Source organism: Ictidomys tridecemlineatus, chromosome 13 (assembly GCF_052094955.1).
Source record: "Ictidomys tridecemlineatus isolate mIctTri1 chromosome 13, mIctTri1.hap1, whole genome shotgun sequence".
NCBI lineage: Eukaryota > Metazoa > Chordata > Mammalia > Rodentia > Sciuridae > Ictidomys > Ictidomys tridecemlineatus.
The window spans coordinates 67,106,793-67,118,004 of NC_135489.1; the positions used below are offsets into that span (position 1 = coordinate 67,106,793).

The 11,212-nt window shown below is 32.5% G+C and overlaps 1 long non-coding RNA gene across 1 annotated transcript; it reads left to right on the plus strand.

The window, feature by feature from the left end:
- Positions 1 to 3,452: 3,452 nt before the first annotated feature.
- On the plus strand, positions 3,453 to 5,608 carry LOC144370154 (uncharacterized). Its single transcript, XR_013430084.1, has 3 exons — positions 3,453 to 3,584; positions 3,824 to 3,894; positions 5,566 to 5,608. It is a non-coding gene; the product is annotated as an uncharacterized LOC144370154 (long non-coding RNA).
- The last annotated feature ends 5,604 nt before the right edge of the window (positions 5,609 to 11,212 follow it).

An 11,212-nucleotide genomic window follows, 5' to 3' on the forward strand; every position in this document is an offset into this window, starting at 1 on the left:
TGAACTTTAATGCATGTATTACAAGAAATCTCCCATCAGCAGGTGTTCATCATTGCTTTGGAGGTATTTAAATTCTTTCAAAGTATTTTAGACCTTTTTTTTTTGGCCGTGTGGGGGGGTAAGGTGTACCAGAAATTGAACCCAGGGGCGCTTAATCACTGAGCCACATCCCTAGCCCTTTCTTATTTGTTTTCTTTTTAATTTTTAGACAGGGTCTCACTAATTTCCTTAGGGCCTCGATAAATTGCTGCGGTAGCCTTGAACTTGCAGTGCCTCCTGAGTCACCAGATTATAAGCATGCACACTGTGCCTGGCTTTTTTAGAATGCTTTGATGGTATAGTAGAAACTCGGTAAAGTCTACTAAGATTAAAAATAGTTCACTGACAATCTTTTCTTTCTTTCCGTCAGTTCTTCAGTTGTTGGGAAGCGTAAGACCTTTCAAAGCTCTGTAGATATGGACAAAGAAGAAAGGAAGACTATCAACCAGGGTCAAGAAGATGAAATGGTAACCACCTTTCATGATTTACTTGTGAAATATAAAGAAGTACTCTCTTCCATTTATTATTCTAAGGAGTAGAAAAGTACAGTTATGAAACAAATCTAAATCAGTGAGTTTCTCTCCTCATCATGTTCTTCAGTTGGTATTATGTAATATCTATATTTGTTGTTTTTAGTATAATTCCTTTTTTTTTAAACCTGTGAGCTGCTCAAACTTGGGAAAAGAAGTATGCTTTTACATTTGGTGATTTGATTTGCTATATTAACTAATGTTTAAATATAACTCCAAAAGAAGATTTGTAATTTTGATTTTAAAATTTAAAAATCAACTTCATAAAAACAAAACAAACAGAAAAACCCAACTTTAGCTGCTTGTGGTGGTGCACGTCTAAAATCCCAGTGGCTTGGGAGGACCGAGAGTTTAAAACTAGCCTCAGCAATTTAGTGAGGCCTTGAGTAACTTAGTGAGACCCTGTCTCAAAATAAAAAATAAAAAGGTCTGGGAATGTGGCTTAGTGGTTAAGCGCCCTTGGGTTCAGTCCTTGATATCAAAAAACAAACAAACAAAAAACCCAAACCAAAACAAAACAACTTTTCATGCTGGAGATAACAGCTCAATTGTAGAGCCCTTGCTTAATGTGCAAGCGCTCTACAATTGAGCTGTTATCCCCAAGTTCAATCCCAGCACCACAAACAAAACAGAACAAAAAATGAACTTCTCAACTCTTTAGTGAAGTGCAAGTCGAAATATGCCAGATAAGCTATAAATTTTTCTATTATATGTAAATTTCAGATAATCAAGGAATAAACCTTTAGTATTACATATACCCAGAATGTTGCATGGGACCAGCAAAGTTATTTGTTGCTTATTTGAAATTTTAAGTGTAAATAGGTCCTCAGCATTTGCTGAGGACCTATTTACACTTATGCCTGGCAACCTCTGTGTATGTGTGCATTTGTGTTTCTGTTTTAATGGTAATATTTAAAATAATTTTAGTCAGGGGTCTAGTTTATCCAATTATAGTGTTACTGAGACTTGGGAAAAAATTAAAACCTACCTTATCTAGATGCAGTGTGATATTCTGGATTATGTCCTGGAATAGGAATAAGATGTTAGTGGAAAAACTTGAAATTCTAATATTGAATTTAGTTAATAGTAATATAGCAGTGTTAATCTTTTGGCTTTGACAAATGTATCAAGACATTAACATTAGGGTGATACCAACAAAGATGTTGTGTCCGCCGAGAACTAAAAAATAAATATTAAAAATTCTCTCTCTCTCTCTTCCTCTCTCTCCTCTCTCACTCTCTCTTTAAAAAAAAAAAAAAAAAACATTAGGGTGAAGTTGACACAGGAACTCTCATTTTTGTAACTTTTCTGTAAATAAACTACCTCATAACAATGTGAATACTTGAAGAATTATTAAGACTTGTAAAAATTATAATAAAATATACTTACTATGAGTATACTGTGTTAGTGGAAAAGAACTTATTAAACATCAAATACCATGCCATAAATTATAAATAGCCAATTTAACTTTAAAATTAGTTAATTTTATTCATAAACTTGTCAGGAACAAAATATAAATTATTGATTGAGAAAATATTTACTATTTATGTGACAAAGTATGTGCTTGGGGTGAAAAAGCATTTTTTAATTCATTTGTCTGCTGTATAATTTGATAATTAGTCATCTGATCATTGTGTCCATAAAGGAGATTTATGGTTATAATTTGTGTCGCTGGAAGCTTGCTATAGTTTCTTTAGGAGTGATTTGTACTGGTGGGTTTCTTCTCCTCCTCCTGTACTGGATGCCTGAGTGGCGGGTGAAAGCAACTTATATCAGAGCTGCAGTTAAATACTGTAAAGTGGTGCTGCTGAGGACTACTGTAAGTCCATATATTGACTGATAGCTGCTTATTTGAGGAACAAAATAATGGTTTTGTATTTACTTTGTTCAAAACCATGCTCGAATGGAACATTAGGGGGAGGTGCCAGAATATAATGAATTTTGAGTATGGTATTTCTAAAGTATCTGTGTTTAAAGTGAATATTATTAGAGTGATTAGAATTTAAAGGAATCTTTAAAATGGTCAGGTTTCTTCCCTTCTTTTATAGCTCTTGATGTCCCAAGAGATTAGAAAAAGTCTGGTCCTTTAGGACTCTCTGGGCTGTTTCTCATTTAGTAGGCCAGCTGCTTATCTACTGTGGATGCTGCTTTATCTCAGATTATTTTGGTTGGTTGGTTTGTTTTTATTCTAATTTGAAGCATTTTTTAAAAAGTTTTAGTTTCTAATGTTCATGTACAGATTCATGAGTAGATTAAGGAATTAGTTGTAATCTTTCATGGAGTATATTGATGTTTGTACTGGTGAAATGTGTCATAAAATTCGTGAGCAATGAACTATACTTCATGTTTTAATTTATTCATCTTCTTGTGGTTTAACATTTAGTGAACAGGAAATTATGTTTTTAGGCAGGTACCATGGTGCATACACATAATCCTGGCAACTTGGGAGGCTGAGGCAGGAGGATTGCAAGTTTCAGGGCAGCCTCAGGAATTTAGTGAGACTTTCAGAAACTTAGTAAGACTCCCATCTCAAATAAAAAGAACCAGGGATGTAGCTCAGTAAAACATCCCTGGGTTCAATCCCTAGTACCAATAAATAATAAGTAATGAAAGAATAAAACATACAGATAAAAAAAAGCCTGGGGATATTGCTCAATGTTGAAACAGCTCTGGGTTCAATACCCAGCATGGGGTTGGGACCATTTGGGTTGGGGAAGCAGGAGGAGAAATTATGCTTTCGTAATTAGAGGTGGGTAAGTATGTACAAAATGGAAATTAAAAACAGGCAGTCATATAATATACATAATTGACTCTTTTCCCCTTTCTTCTAAGGATGAATTCAGAATGTTGTTTTGTGCAAAAATTTGTTTTCTTTCTCTGGAAAATCATCCATTTTCAAATCCAAAATCTGTAACTGATAAGATTTCAAATGACCATGCAGTTCATTTAACTGAGAATCCTGCTGAAGAGAATAGGCATGAGATGAGTAAATATTCACAGACTCAGACACAACAGGTATTGTGATCTAGTGTCCAAATTTCTTTATAAACTAGAATTGTGAATATTTTGTGCTATCATATGTAACTTATAGGATACATATTTTGGGTTTACTGTTATTGCTTGAGATAAATTTATATGCATATAAAATAAAATACCTATCACTAAATGTAACAGTTTAGGTGTTCCTTAAAAAAAATTACATGTTACAACAAATGATGATATGCTTTGATGTAACATTTATGTATGGTCTACAGATTCGTTATTTCACCCACCATAGTGTAAGATATTTCTGGAATGATACCATTCGCAATTTTGATTTCTTAAAGTTAGTATCTTTCTTTTTTTGGACTATATTAAGAATTTTTTGAAAATGTTCTAAGTAGAAAAGAATCTATTGTAATTTTACATAGAATTGAAGGGATTTTATTGCATAACTTTTATTCATTTGTTCATTAACAACTTCTGTAGTTTTTTTTTTAAACCACTGATTGAACCCAGGGTGCTTGACTACTTAGCCACATCCCCAGCCCTTTTATGTTTTATTTTGAGACAGGGTCTCACATAGTTACTCAGTGCCTCATTTGGGTTGCAGAGGCTGGCTTTGAACTTGAGATCCTCCTTTCTCAGCTTCTAAGCCACTGGGATTATGGGCATACACCACCATTCCCAGTTCCCCCCAGTGGTTTTGAAGACTCAGTATTTTTTTTAAATCCTTACCTGTAACTTGCATTGGGTAAAATTTACATAAAAGTTAGAAGCAGTATGATACCAAAGTATTCCGAAGTCTGAGGTCTTTTGATTTTCACCTCAAAGTGATTTTGTTAAAAAAATTATGTCTAATAGCTTGTTTAAAATAGATTTATTCATGTAGGTGGTCCTGGGAATTGAACCTAGGGTCTTGAACCTGCTAAGCAGGCATTCTACCTCTGAGCAGCATATGTAGCCTGCTATGATTTAATTAGAGGATCTGAATTATTACTTTCTGATTTGTTGACAGTCCCATCCATTGTTCTTGAGGACCATACTAATATACAGAAATAGAAATTTAATTTTACTGTTTGGATAAAGAATGAAATGTTGTCAGACGTGTTATCTTTGGGTAGCATACATTGGAGTAATACCTTAAAATTTATTTTTGCCCAGGCTGGCCCCAAATTCTTGAGCTCAAGTGATCCTCCTGTCTTAACCTCCTGAGGACTGATGGAGGGACTATAGGTATAGTTCAGTTATAGAGCACTTGCCTAGCATGTATAAGGCCTTGGGTTTCATCTCCAGCATGTGAGTGAGCATATGTATGTGCATACTCACATGCACATATAACTTTTAAGAAAGTGGAAATGGATTGAAATTGAATATATGTAAGGTTCTGTTTGTTGTGGAGTACTGTGCTTATACCTTAGTTAAAATAAACATAAATAAGACATTTTGGGGAACATTAAATGTTAGTTGGGTCCTATTTAAGATTTTTACAGATTTTAGACATTATCTGACTCATAAATTCTGTACTTCTAACCTCTGCATTATTTAGCTCAGGGAAGGATTTGAATTGATGCCTTTCTGAAGATGATAGTCTACGCATAGGATTTCTTAGTTTGATGCTAAAGGTATAAAGGAGAAACTACAAATAGAAAGTAAAAATAATTTAATCTTTAGTTTGGAATTCTCAAGTAAGTTATGCTTAATCTTAACTTTTATTATTGACTCTTATAGCTTTTGCATAGCCTTAAAAGGATAATGGTGTTACATAAACAAGAATTTAGAGTCATCTTATGTGAGAAATGCATTAATTAACTTATTTGTTATGTTTTAGGCCATTCATAATTATTTATGTTAAGATTTTGAGATTTTTAATTTTCGTTTCTAAATTTATGGTAAGCATTTCTAAGAAGATTATAAGGAAGTTACACTTTTAAAATCAGCCATGTAGAAAAATGAGACATTAAGAAATTTGGATATTTTAAACTTTGATTACAGTGAAAACTTTGAATTTATTTAGGGGGCTGGATGAAGGTGTTTCTTGTACATCAATTTATGAAAAACATGGTGTGGGACTGACAAAAGAGATGCATGCCTGCAGGTAATTTTTATTCAACTAAAGTTAGATTTGTTCTCAAAATTTTTAAACTTAGAAATATATATGTGTATGTGTGTATACATACACACTAGGTCCTTTGCCTTGTAGTACATATTAACAGGTGTTTCAATACTACAGACTACTTGTTGAGAACTTATTTCATTTGAGTAAAACTGTCTCAGTTTTAAGAATTATAAAAATGTTGAAGCTGAAGTTGAAGTTGATGTACCCAAAGTTCTACAGTATTTCCTCAATTCTAAGGTGCACATTTTTCCCCATTTTAATATCTCTAAAATTGAGCCATTCCATGTAGCTGTTTGAATATCATCCTTTGCTTGACTGAAGATTTATCTTTCTTGATCATATATAAAATAGTGGTGTATCTTGTAAAAGGATAACATCTTAGATTTTCTGAAATATATTTTCAGATTCACACAAGGAAAATTTGTAAAATGAGAGTCCTACTCTTTCATGTTATTAAAGCAGAAAATATACATATTGTATGTTTTATACTTACATTTGTGAAGTATGCATATTGCTTATTTTAGATAAATGCCATTTTCAGATTATAATAGAAATTTTATTGTATTTGTGTAGCATTTTTTTTTCAAAGAGTTGGAACAAAAAAATCAGTCAGACTTACACTTTCCTATAAAATGTAAAATTATTATATAGAAGGTACCATAGGAATTATCTAGAAGGATTTAAGGAACATTTTAAAAATATTTTTTCCTTATAAGTCAAATGTACAGTGTTTTGAAATAAATACTCAGTGCAATATTCTTATTAGAGGAATAATATAGGATTCCTTAAATTTATTTAATCTCTTGTAAAACTTAATTGTAATTCAAACTTTGTTAACATCTGTTGCCTTCAAGGATGGAGAAGAGATCCTTTTGCTTAATGATTATTGACTAGTGGGATTATTATCAACTCACATGTAAGATTTGAATAATGAAATGAAACAGTTTAGTTATCCAGGATTGACGTCTGTGATTTAAATACAGTGGGTAGAGAATTTTTTTTCATAGAGAATTTTAATTGTAGAAGCATGTTTTTTAAAAACATAAATTTAAGAACAGTCTGTGGTTTGAATCTTATCTAATGCAATCTTTCCTAAATTATACTGTTATTTCATGATACAGTGTAATACTATTAATTCTATTTTCCTGTTACAGAAAATTGCTCTATGGTGTAAATGATATTACTGTGAAAGTGCCTTCTGTTTTCAAGCTTCTAATTAAAGAGGTAAGACCATATAGAACTCAATATTTGTGATCAGTGAATTTGTCTATTAAGAAAGAGTCACAATTAAGCAATAGAATATTCTTGGTTTCTGTTTGCTAACTTTGCTTGCATTTTACAATGAAAAAACCTTGGCAGAGAAGAATTTGGGGTATGAATTTTTTATTTTGTTTAATTCTGTTTTTATTGAGTTTTTTAAATTTTCAAAAAGTTGCACATGTAAATCTTTTCCTATGTTACAGATGTAATACCTTTCTTCCTTTTTAAGAAAAAATTGTTTTCTTCACATGGTATTTCATGGTACATTATTGGAGACTAAGCATTGTAGCAGAACTTTGAAAATCAGCACATGACATGTATGATGCTTGATCTTGAGGAACTTGCACTGTATTCTGGGAAGAACCATGTTAGTGGTTATTTTGATGAGGGTTTGTTTGTGCCATTAGAAGCATGAATAAAAGATAATGGGCATGTCAAGGCAGGGGTAACAGACTAAGCAGCAGAGGAAAACTTGCCTTCCCTATTTTTTTCTGTCTTTTTTACTTTGAAAGCATTTTCTCTGCTGTTTTTTTATCTACAAAATTAGAATAAGTTCTTTCTAAATATCTCATGGTTTTGAGTAAAGTGGAACTGTATATATGAAAGTGCTTTAAAAAGTATAGAATCAGTGTTAAGACATCAGAGAGGTTATTAATGAAATTGATAAAATACCATGAAATTTGGTTAAATGAATTTTATTGTCAGGGCTCCCTTATTTTACTTTTATTCAGGATTTAATCCTTAATTTCCTTTAAGAAATAAAAATAGTTTAACCAGTATCTCCTATTTGTTTTCCCTTTGAACTTTGACCTTTTGACATGAGTAGATTTGTTCCATTTGATAAAAGATTTGTATTTTACAAATACTGAAAGGCTGGTTCCACTATTTTCTTTCTTTTTTTAAAAAATAACTTTTTACTTGTAGATGGGCACAATACCTTTATTTATCTTTTATTAGTCCAGAGTATATTAATTATTGAAAACAATAATTGAGAATAATTGAGAAAACAATAATTGAGAAGAATATTTACATTAAACAGGGTTGAGAAAAGGGGAGGGGGGGGAGGGGAGGGGGGATAGTAGAGAATAGGACAGACAGCAGAATACATCAGACACTAGAAAGGCAATATGTCAATCAATGGAAGGGTAACTGATGTGATACAGCAATTTGTATACGGGGTAAAGTTGGGAGTTCATAACCCACTTGAATCAAACTGTGAAAGATGATGTATTAAGAACTGTGTAATGTTTTGAACGACCAACAATAAAAAAAAATAAAAAATAAATAAAAAAAAAGAATTCATTAACTAAGAGGAAAAAAAAAAGAAAACAAATGTATTTTATTACTGAAGCAGAATGCAGAACAACTATTCATATACTTTAGCTTTTTCTATGCAAATCATTCAAATCAGGCCAAATTCTAGTAATTTCTTGGTAAACAAGCATATACAGCCAGGCATGGTTGTATTGCATACCTATAATCCCAACTACTCAGGAGGCTGAGGCAGGAGAATTGCAAGTTCAAAGCCAGCCTGGGCAACTTAGCAAGATCCTATCTGAAAATCAAAAAGGGCTGTAAACATATCTCTGGTAAAGAGTCTCTGGGTTGGTTTAATTCCCAGTTCAGAAAGAAAGAAAGAACATACTAATATACTGCCCTACTCTTTAGAGTAACACATGTTGCCCTAGGCTACTACAGAGTTTATATCTAGTTAAGGTCGAGAATCTACATGGTTGTAAATATGTCATTCAATTTACCTTATATATATATATATATATATATATATATATATATATATATATATATATATATATATATATATTAGGTTCTCAATCCATTTTACATTTTCCAGCTGTTCAGTGTTATACTGTGGAGCACTGATGAATACTATTACTATGCTCTAGCCATTGTGATTATGTCCATAGTATCAATTGTCAGCTCCATATATTCCATTAGAAAGGTGAGTCAAAATTTATGGTTTTAGAACTATATTTGTATTTTGTGATAACCCGATAAAGGTATGGAATGGTATTTGATACAAAATGAATACTCATTAGTCATTATTTTAGTTTAATGGATTTATAAGCCCTTGTGCTTTTTTTGGGGGGGGGAAGCTAGATTTGTTTTAGAATTAGATTACCTACCACTTGACTATGGGAAATCTAGTTGCTTGTCACAGAGTGGAATACTGAAAGGATGGTTCCACTATTTTCTTTTTCTTTTTTTAATAGTTTTAGTTGTAGATGGGTACAATACCTTTATTTTATTTTTATGTGGTGCTGAGGATTGAACTCAGTGCCTCATTTGCAAGGTAAGGTAAGTTCTCTACCACTGAGCCACAACCCCAGTCCCACCACTATTTTCAGAACTATTGCAGAGTACTTCTTTTTTTGTTTGAGAGAAAAAAGTGAATGATCCTTCAATCACTGATTCTTGACATTTTTATAAAGGTGGAGTATTACGTATTTATCATATTAATGTACCTTATATTTTAGCATTCTTTTTAGTGTATTTAGAAGTTGATTTATATTGGCTGTTTTAAATTTCTTTTCCTCTTTCAGCAATATGTTATGTAGCATGACATGGTGGCAGCTCACAGCACTGTGAGAGTTTAAGTTTGTAGAGTAAATGAAAGTACATATTTCAGGTGACAGTTAAGAATTAAAAAAAAATGACCATTAAGTGTTAAAGTGTAAAGTAAATCCAAATTATACATATACATTTGTTTTTTAAAAGAGGTAAAAATACGTGTTTGGATTCCTGAGTTTATATATAATTCCTTCATTTATGTAAATTTTAAATTTTCTTTTTCTACAATACAAAAAGGTAGTGTAGTGTAGGCACTATGCGCTCTAGGGATTTAGTCTTCTTGGAAAGACAGATGTTAAACAGTAACAATAAGGTGTGATAAGTGTGCCAGGTGTAATGGTGCACACTTGTAATCCCAGGGACTCGGGCTGAGGCAGGAGAATTACAAGTTTGAGGACAGCTTGGGCAGCTTAGTGAGAACTTGTTTCAAAACAAAAAGAGTGGGGGCATAGATAAGACATAGAGTGCTTGCCTAGCATGTGTTAGGCCCTTTGTTTGATCCCTAGCAACACACACACACACAAGTAACACACATAGTGTGATAAATGCCATGATACCTAGAGGTCATTTACTGCAGGTATCAGGGATAGCTTCTTTGAGGAAGTGGTTTTAAGTGGTGACTATTTGAATTGGCCAAATAAGATGAGAAATTGGTAAAGTGAAGGACAGAGAGGGCTAGAAGAAGATTCTAAGTGCCTAAAGGCCAGAAATTGCAAATTGTGTGGTCATTATAAGAGCTGAAAGAAAATCAGTGTGGCACATATAGTAAGTGGATTATGGGCAAAGCTTATTAGGAATTTGAACTCAATCCAACAGCAAGCCATTGAAGCACTCCTTTGTGTGGTCCTAATGTTTTATGGTACACTGAAAAGAACGGAATTTTAAGTAGTGCTAAAGCTTTAAGAAAAATAAAGTCTTAATTTTATTTTTTTGTACCAGGGATTGAACTGTTAACCACTGAGTCACAATCCATTTGCTTTTTTATTTGGAGACAGGGTCTCCCTGAGTTGCTTAGGGCCTCTAAATTGCTGAGGCTGGCTTTGAACTTGCAATCTTTCCTATCTCAGCCTCCTGAGCTGCTGGGATTACAGGCATGCACCATCACACCTGCCAAAGATCATGGTTTTAAAATAAGGCTTTTATTATAAAAAATGAATTAAATATCATTCTTTAAAAGTTGTTTAATCAAAATTTAAACTATTTCCTCTTTTAGAGAGAGAAGTATTTGTCATATAGACTAATATTGCAAAACAATAGTGTTTTTCCTCACCCATCTTTATATTCAAACTAACGTGACTCTCCTGCAAACAATATTAAATCTGGGGGGGGGGGGGCTGGGAAATGAAGAAGTAAGAGGAAGAGAGAATGCTTAAATATTAGGTGACTCAAGAAAAACCTCTTGTCCTTTGGAAGATCTTTTTAAAAAGTGTTTAGCTAATTTAGATTTTCAAGGAAATAATACACAAGGTAAAATGTTATAATGCTTAATTTATTTAATAAATTTAGTCATATTTAAAATAATATGTAAAAAGACTAAAGAATATTGAAGGCTGTGAGACATTAGGGTTATAAATAGTATAAAAAGAATACTGGAACTGTATTCAGAAATAGTCTATGGATATATCTTTCATGTGCAAATTTTCAAATGCTGTATATTTCACACACACATACCATACATAGAAGAATATTATAATAA